The sequence below is a fragment of the Conger conger genome, chromosome 18 (genome assembly GCF_963514075.1).
Source record: "Conger conger chromosome 18, fConCon1.1, whole genome shotgun sequence".
Taxonomy (NCBI): Eukaryota; Metazoa; Chordata; class Actinopteri; order Anguilliformes; family Congridae; genus Conger; species Conger conger.
In genome coordinates, this window is record NC_083777.1 from 4,057,135 (window position 1) to 4,065,616 (window position 8,482).

General features: G+C 37.2%; 1 long non-coding RNA gene across 1 annotated transcript; it reads right to left on the minus strand.

Moving 5' to 3' along the window:
- Positions 1–4,544: 4,544 nt before the first annotated feature.
- On the minus strand, positions 4,545–6,892 carry LOC133117903 (uncharacterized). Its single transcript, XR_009706333.1, has 5 exons — positions 6,805–6,892; positions 6,646–6,708; positions 5,875–6,336; positions 4,815–4,861; positions 4,545–4,719 (listed from the first exon to the last, which is right to left on the minus strand). It is a non-coding gene; the product is annotated as an uncharacterized LOC133117903 (long non-coding RNA).
- Between the last annotated feature and the right edge of the window lie 1,590 nt (positions 6,893–8,482).

Below are 8,482 nucleotides of genomic sequence, written 5' to 3' on the forward strand. Positions count from 1 at the left end.
CATAAACTAATTTCTGTAAATTAGCTTTAAAAAGAGATATGGGGTAGGATGGTAGTCTGTAAATGACAAGTATGGAGTTTGTGTCATGACAGTGCAGCAAAATACATTCCAAATTCAAGTCTGGAAAATGTATAATATTAAAAGACAAGGCAGCATTAGTATACATGTAGTATACAACACCACCATGTTGTTGGTCCTGTATTGCTTTGATAGCAGAGTCTGCTAGAATAAGCCAAGCAACGTGGACTGCTATTAAAATCATATCCTTCAATGTGAACATGATCAGTTCTGGAGGTAGCAGGTAGCCACATTTCAGTTACAGCAAGGCACGTGGCATGCAAAGTCCGTGTACACACTTTTAAATCTTCCAAATGCCCTTGCCAACTCTGAACATTCAGCATAAATACTGAGAAATTGTTTGTGGGCAATGAATGTGGAAGATTAGAGTGACACATAAAATGTGGCATTTCACAAAGTGCCTGCTGAACAATGTCTTTACAATAAATGGCTTTTTCATCAAAATGTTGAATAATTAGCCCAGACAAGCTTTTAACTCGACTTAATGCTACATGCGCCTGTCCTGCTGCAAAAACTTTGTCCAAGGACACAACAGCTTGGTTAACAGTTAAACCTTGCACTTTGTGAACAGTACAAGCCCAAGCCAATCTCAATGGAAATTGCCTGCACAATCCACCTTTATTTGAAACCCTGTCTTCTGGCAATATTGGTGTGGAACACATCAATTCAGTACATACAGAGGCGCAACGTTTCCGTTGTTGTAAGCCAACTTGCTTATCGTCAAACTGCACATACACAGTTTCGGGAAACTTGTTGTTTGCCTTTTGTACTATGTGTTACTGTACCACACACACCATTGACCAAACCATCTGCAACATCTATATTCTTCAGAAGCATAACACGAGCATTTCTCCCCAAGACTAGTCTATCTGTTAGGCATGTATTATACACTTTAGAGTGATGCCCATTCTTTAATTCAATTTTTCCCATTTTAGGATTTCTTTCAAAATCCTGAGCCTCAATATGTACATATTCAGCACAACTTTGAATGAACTGGCCAATGTTGTGCTCATGTACTTGGTCATTTGTCGGGAATATATGCAATGCTGAAGTTTCACAGTTTTTCAACAATGTTGAATCATTGTCATTAAGGGGAGTTTGTTTGCTACGTGTCCACAACCGATTCAATAGCTGTGCAAACGAATGGTCCTTCTGTCTAACTATTGTAGTCAACTCCACCGCACTGAAGTTACTACTCCACAAGTCCAGACCAGCGTTATCCACATAAAGTGGTTTGCCTTTCACTTGAGACAAATGAAAAAAGTCCCCAACAGCAACAACACTGACACTCCCAAATGGAGAAAAGTCCCCCGTTTGTTTAATTTGACGTAGTCTACCATGAATATACGTCAACAACTTGTGATCTACGATTGAAATCTCATCAATAATGAGCATTTCAAGATGACTAAATTTGGCACGGAGAGTGTTGAGTTTCTCCTCACCCAAAGGTGTGTAGGGTAACTTAATGTCTGTGCCAATACAAAATGTATTATGAATAGTTGCAGCACCTAAATTGTATGCTGCAATTCCAATGGGAGCAGTCAACAAAACACATGTCTCCTCTGGATTGTCACACAATTGTGCCAACAGTCAAATAGCCTCATACTGTATGGCTTTAATCAAATGCGTCTTGCCAGTCCCTGCTCCACCAGTGATGAAAACATGAAATGGTGGAGAATTTTTGCCTCTGACTTTACCTAAGCACCACTGCCTAACTTTGTAAAAAAATAGACATCTGTGTCTCATTTAGAGACAAAATTAAATTCTCTAAAGAAGCAACCTGTGGATTTGCTGACAATTCTGGAATATGTTCCAATATCTGAACCTGCTCCCTACGTTCTTGCTCACATTCTAACCTTTCCGACTCCTGTTCTGGGCAGAGCTCACACCACATATCCTCAACTACACCCTCACTATAAACAACATTTTGAGCAGTATCTAACACAGCTGCATCCAGGTCAAACATGTTCCTATTCCTATCAACAACTTGTTTCACAGTCTCTTCAACACCATTACTATAGCAGACATGTCCATTACTGTAGTACTGCTCAAAAGTTTCAAATCCTGGTGGCTTCAGTTCACCGTCTACTCGATAAGGCAAAAACAATTGCAAAACGCTTTGATAAAACTTTTCTGGAGTCTTAGTAACAGAGAACCATGCATAACGCACAACAGCAGGCTGTGTACGTGTTCTCTTTGCCACAAATCCCAAGTTATTCTCTAACTCAATTCTGCTCTTACACCTTTAAGTTCTACTCAAAATGCGATACTCAGATGCAAATGTTGCCAAGCACATGTCGCTGAAAACACCTGCAACAGGTGCTCTTGTACCGATCGACAATACTTGTCATCCACATATCATTTTGAGAGAGACCCCTGGACGCTACTCTTTGCTTCAAAACACTTAACGGTAAACTCATTTTTACTATGCTATCACCTGTTGGAACAAACTGCACTTTCCGTGAGCTCTGCTTTAGATGCATATTAGTGAATCTGTACACTGCTTCTTGTGCACAAACATCTCTATTATGCATGTAAACACTGCCTAGTTGTTTTAATGCAGTCTTGGCATCAAGATTGCCATGCTTTGCTGCCTCTCGCTGGGTATTACTTAACAACAAACCCATTTCCCTCTCTGCCTTTGATATATAAGAAATGATAAATGGCTGATCTAATGACCCAGTTACTGACTCTTTATAACTGTTTTTTGAATTTTTTATAACTGTTTATGAATTTCTTATTTTGTTTTAGCACAGTACATGAATATAATCAGTTTGATTAAAATGGCAATGTTCTGTAAGTTTTCAGGACAAAGGTACAAAATATTGGTCATTAATTTATAACAGGATTGCCTCCCTGATAAGAGTTGTGTTCCATAAAATTATGCGTTTTATGACTGAAATTCAGTTTATCCATATTATTTTCAATGTTTTTTTTGAGAATAGTTCCAGTTGGCTTCTTAAATATTTCATATGTAAATGATTATATGTAAGAAATATCTGGGAAAAATCTGGGCATTAATGGGTTAAGCAAGGCCATTAACCCAACATCCCTCTGGATAAAAGCTTCAGCTAAGCAACATATAATAACAGTATTAGTTCCTTTAGACTTAGATTAACTATATTAAGTAACATTTTATTGCCAATTTCACTTTGTTTGATTTAATTTACAATAATTGATATGGGTGGCAATAATTTTGACACCTTTCGTTTTCAGAATAAAATAGATAAATTAATTTAAAAAACATTGAACATAATTAATGTGTTGAAATAAAAGTATATCATTTTCCAAAATGTTTATGATTTGTGTGAATTACAAAATACAGCCTTTTTATTTTTATTCTGGAGCTCACTCTAAATGTTTAACCCCTTGTTTATTGTCAGCATCACCATAAACCAGTAGTCCAAGTCAGTCACCAGCCTAGGAGAGTGTGTTGCCAACCTAGGATAGGGAGTAGCCAGCCTTGACGGATAATTGCTAGTATAGGCATTTAATAACAATATGAAGAGGATATTGAAGGGTAACCAACAGAGCCATCAGATAGGCCTACATAACAAGCAATTTTGGACACAAAATAAAAACTAAATCCCTCAGAAAAATCCCTCAGCACCCACTTGGCTGAGGGGAAGGACCAAAAACATGATTTCAAAAATATTGTTAAGCCAGTGACAAATGTGACAAATTGCGATACGGATACGATGCAAAAAGACAGGTGTTTTGGGGGGACTACACACTTTTTAAAAACAACTGTAAATTACACTGAATTGAAATGCAGAAAGTTTGATTAAAAAGTTTGATAAAATTGCTCTGAATGTCAGTTTTGACATTGAGAAAACCATCTCATTTGAATGATTTCAAGATGGCCGCCAAATGGCATTGATCTCAATGGTAATGGGACTAATACATCCATTTTAAATCATTTTCCGGTTATTAATCTACATATTACCAGATTTTAAAATGGTCACAATCGACTGTTTGGGACAAAATAAATTTCATTGGGAAGTAAGTTTTTTTTTTTTGGTTTTTTTTTGTTCATGCTCATGTTGACATGACTGTGGAATTTCCCTTATACGGCTTAATTATTTTTGCATGTATTGAGGTGCATATTAAGGTATAATGGAAAATGTGAATTGCTTAAAATAATTATATGTAAATGTCTCATAATAAAGTAATAAATGTATCCAGGCAGCTGTCATTTCTGTCATTCAGGTACAATTTTACAATTGTAAATATATATATGACAACTATGTTCTGTCACAGCAAAACCCTGGTGATACAAGATGGGAACTATTAATGTCCTGGTAACAAAATAAGTCAGCTTCTACTGTTTGGCCTTCTTTTTTTCTTGTTAAAAACATAAAATAACACAATGAAAAAGGAGTACATGTCTGGGGTTTTGCAAAGCCTTTAATCAAATCAAACAATGCATACAAAAAAAATATATCACAAACTAAATGCTCTCTGAGTGTTCAACTCTTGCCTCTTTCTCTTTTTTGGTCATCCTGAGTCAAAGGCTTTCAGTTTGAAGGAGAGGAATTAATTTGTCAAGTTTAGTCCATTTACTGATTCAGCCTTTCAGTTTGAAGGAGGAGAATTAATTTGTCAAGTGTAGTCCATTTAATCCCAGGCTGGACCATCTTCCTACAACACAGTTAAAACATGGTTTTTGGTCTTCCACTGCCCAGGTCATTGCCATCATTACAGTTATTATAATACAGGACATTCCAACTACTTACCTTCAGTTCCTAATTCACCCAGCGTCTTGAAATGATGAGGTTGGGTTCTGAAAGGCAAATTCTTACAATGAATTGCTGTATGGGACAAATCTGATTTCATTACCGATATGACATGTATGCAACACTGCATTCATATTGGATGGTTACTACCACCTCCACCATTCCATCTTCCTGTAGTATGAAATCAAACATCATCAGCACAGAGAGCATAGAGGCTTCATATTATAACTCCTCCAAACATTGGTTTCTTCACACAGCTGCGCACAATTTAAAACATTTCACCTTCAGCAGAAGGATTAGGCGGCAAGGTTTACTATGGCTTTGAATTTTTAAAAATTGTTTATTGAAGGTACAATAGGTAAGATTTGTGTTTCAAAACACTGTTACAAGACAATTTGACAAAGGCTCACTGACATGTTGACCCTCTGCCTGCATTTATAGTTCCAAAATGTACAGTTGACAGGCCGGCGCTCTGTACCAAAATGTCATATAGCTGTACAATAATTCAGGCTCATTGGTTGAAAATTGGTTCTAATTGCCACAGCCAATGGTGTTTCAACGTTCACAGAGAAGGTGGAGCTATAAACAGTGTTGTGGTTTGAAGGTGTTTGTTTCTGCTATTCTTCTCTTGACCGTTAGAAGTCCGAAATTACCTATTGTACCTTTAATGAAGATTACTTTTTGGCAAAGACACTTGAGCCTGAAAGAAACAAAGATCTGAAAGCTGAAAGCATGCTTCTCAAGTGTAAAGGTTGGAGTGTGAGAAGCCAGCCCTGACTGGACCGTATTTTGGTTGATACTTGCCGCCGTAGAGCATCCATTTCCTGTTGCTGCAGCTTTATTATGGAGTCATATGTGCAGTAAATGGATTTAATCCGTTCCCTTTGGCTGCCTATTTCTGCCTAGAAGTCCATACAAATGCTAGTTCATTACTGTATGTTATGAGGTGCTTCTCTTGCAATGCTAAAGATGTTTTTGACCAGTGTGCATTTTTTACATCATTACTAAAGGTGGTCCTAATACCCAACATGTACTTGAAAGGGGGAATTATGAAATGTACCCCTTCACGTATGTCCAGTGCCTTGCGCAATGCCTCACAGGTGTTCCTCAATTCCTCCTTTTCTTCTTTCAGCCACACATTTTCCTTTACTAAAAAATAAAAAATGAAGCAAACAATGTCACACATTAAATTATGGCATTAATGGCATCTAAGATTCATCTAAGAAAATTGCTGTTTGAAAGACTATCTGGAAAAAAAACTTATCCAGGCACGGCCATTTTGTGACCTAGATAAAAAGACAAATGGAAAATCAATGGAAACGAATAATTTCATACAATGCAAAGTAATGCAGAGCAGCGCAGCCTATAAGAACTTATATAAAAATGAATGAAGACTTACGATGGCTTCGGCTCCCCAGATGAGGGCCAGAGCTGCTGAGAAGGTGAAAATGGCAACCCTCATTGTGGCCATCCACATTAATATGGAGTCTGTCTGGAACTCCTTTGGTGGAATGACCATCAACTGGACAAAAAAAAAAAAAAAAAAAAGGGTTCAATTTAAAACACTTAAAGAACTGGGTTTAATACATTAGCCAGCTACAGTTGCAGTCCATAAGAATTTCTGTTATTTTGCCTCTGTAGTCCAGCACATTGGATTTGAAATGAAAAAGTGATTATGAGGCTAAAGTGCAGGCTGTCCATAAATTTTAGGGTATTTACGTCCAGTATTTAATACGGATTTGTATGTGCTGAACACAAACTCATAAAACACCATTTCAACCTTATAAAAGTAGCTCATTCTAGCTGTTCTAAAGATCGTAATTATACTCACTGCAGTCGAAACCTTTCCGGCTGTCCAACGCGGGTCATCCAGAACCTCAGCTTGACACACACCCTAAGGGAAAATGGTGATAATGATGGTTTTACTAATTTTCTGGTTGTTACAGTCACAATTCAGAAAGTTGTGATGATACGTATTTAAGCTACTTACGTTTCCTTCCCATCTGACCCACTCATTCTCCGTGGAAAGCAATTGGACGCCAAGTCCACTGTCCTCCCGCACGTTTCCAATTAAATATAGTATTACTGGGGAAATAAATACAAAAAATAAATAGCCTGAATAAATATTAAGTAAGCTTTCTTTGTTCTAACACTTCTGACATCTGTTTGACACGATAGGCCTACGTATAAACCAATTAAACAATAAACGATGCAGTTTCAAAGGCTAGATAACGTACAGTATGCAATGACGTTTTTCTTATAGTAGCGCTGCTTTACCATTTTTCTTGATGCCAGTGTATACGTCAGTGTACTGTAGTACCCAAAAATGACAAAGCAAGAACAACAAACTCCAAGCAACAACCGCCATGAACGAAGTGCATCTGAATATGCTGAAGAGATCAAGGAAAATCCTTATAAAAGCCTTATATATATCCTACTATGTCATCACAATTCCCCTATGACTCTACTAGGCACTTAGGAATATTATTTAATTGTTCTGTACTTTGTGTAACAAAACTGATTACTATTACTACTGATAATAATAATAATAATAATAATAATAATAATAATAATAATAATAATAATAATAATAATAAAAATTAAAAAACACTAATTACTAATCCCTATCTAGTGAATGCGCTATATAGTTTACAAAAACGTCGCTTCGGACAGCAGAAGTCTTATTTTGCAATAGATCAGCGTAATCATGTAGGGTACGCGCTGCTGCATATAGCCACAAAACCATGAACAAACACAACATATGCCTATATAAAAGAACACACAGGCTAAACACCTGAAAGACAACCCCTACACATTCATATCCGAAAATTGGAACAGGACACGGCTTTACAAGAATGCTGTTGAACGCTTCTAGTTGATAGACTGGATGTGGCCTACTCGTTCATTACAAATAACATTACTGTCAACTAGGGTTGCCACATTTGATTTGTGAAAAACCGGGACATTTGACGCGCGACGCGGGGCGTTAAACCATATTTGCAAATATACTATGTTAACAGTTGTAGCACTCCCTATTGCCTCTCTTACCTCTATTTGTCCTGACATAGATGCACCTTGTGGCAACCAGAGGGGGAATCAGGGAGATGTACATATAATCATATTTAACTGCGATCTTGGCTGGACACAAAATACATGTGGCGGAGAACGGGTTGGTATTCTCTTTTTGCCCAGTCTGAGTTGTACGTTGTATATGGTTTTTTTTTTTTTTTTTTGTTGATGCAGGTTACTTGTCTGATTTTGTTCTCTCGCCCTCCTCGTCCGTATCTCCCTCCATTTTATAAAACCGACAAAAAAATAATAATAATAATAAATTATCATAAGTATTAGGCGATTACCTCTAGGCTAGTCGCTAGCTGAACTTTCCTACGGTGGGGTCGTTGATGTGAATGCACAGGCGTGACTGACAGCCCATGCAGCAGTTGCTAGGTTATGAGGTAAACTTTCATATTTCTGCTAATATTTAAGAAGAAGTATTGGCATATGGCTCATTTTTACCTGTTTACAGACACGGGACTGGATGTCTAAACGTAAAGAAGAAGAAAAATGAATAGCAGTAGAAGAATCCGATTTTATTCGGAACTCTGACATTTAGAAATACAAAAAACCGGGAAAATTCGTGTCCTGGGAAAGAATAGTTTTTCGCTAGA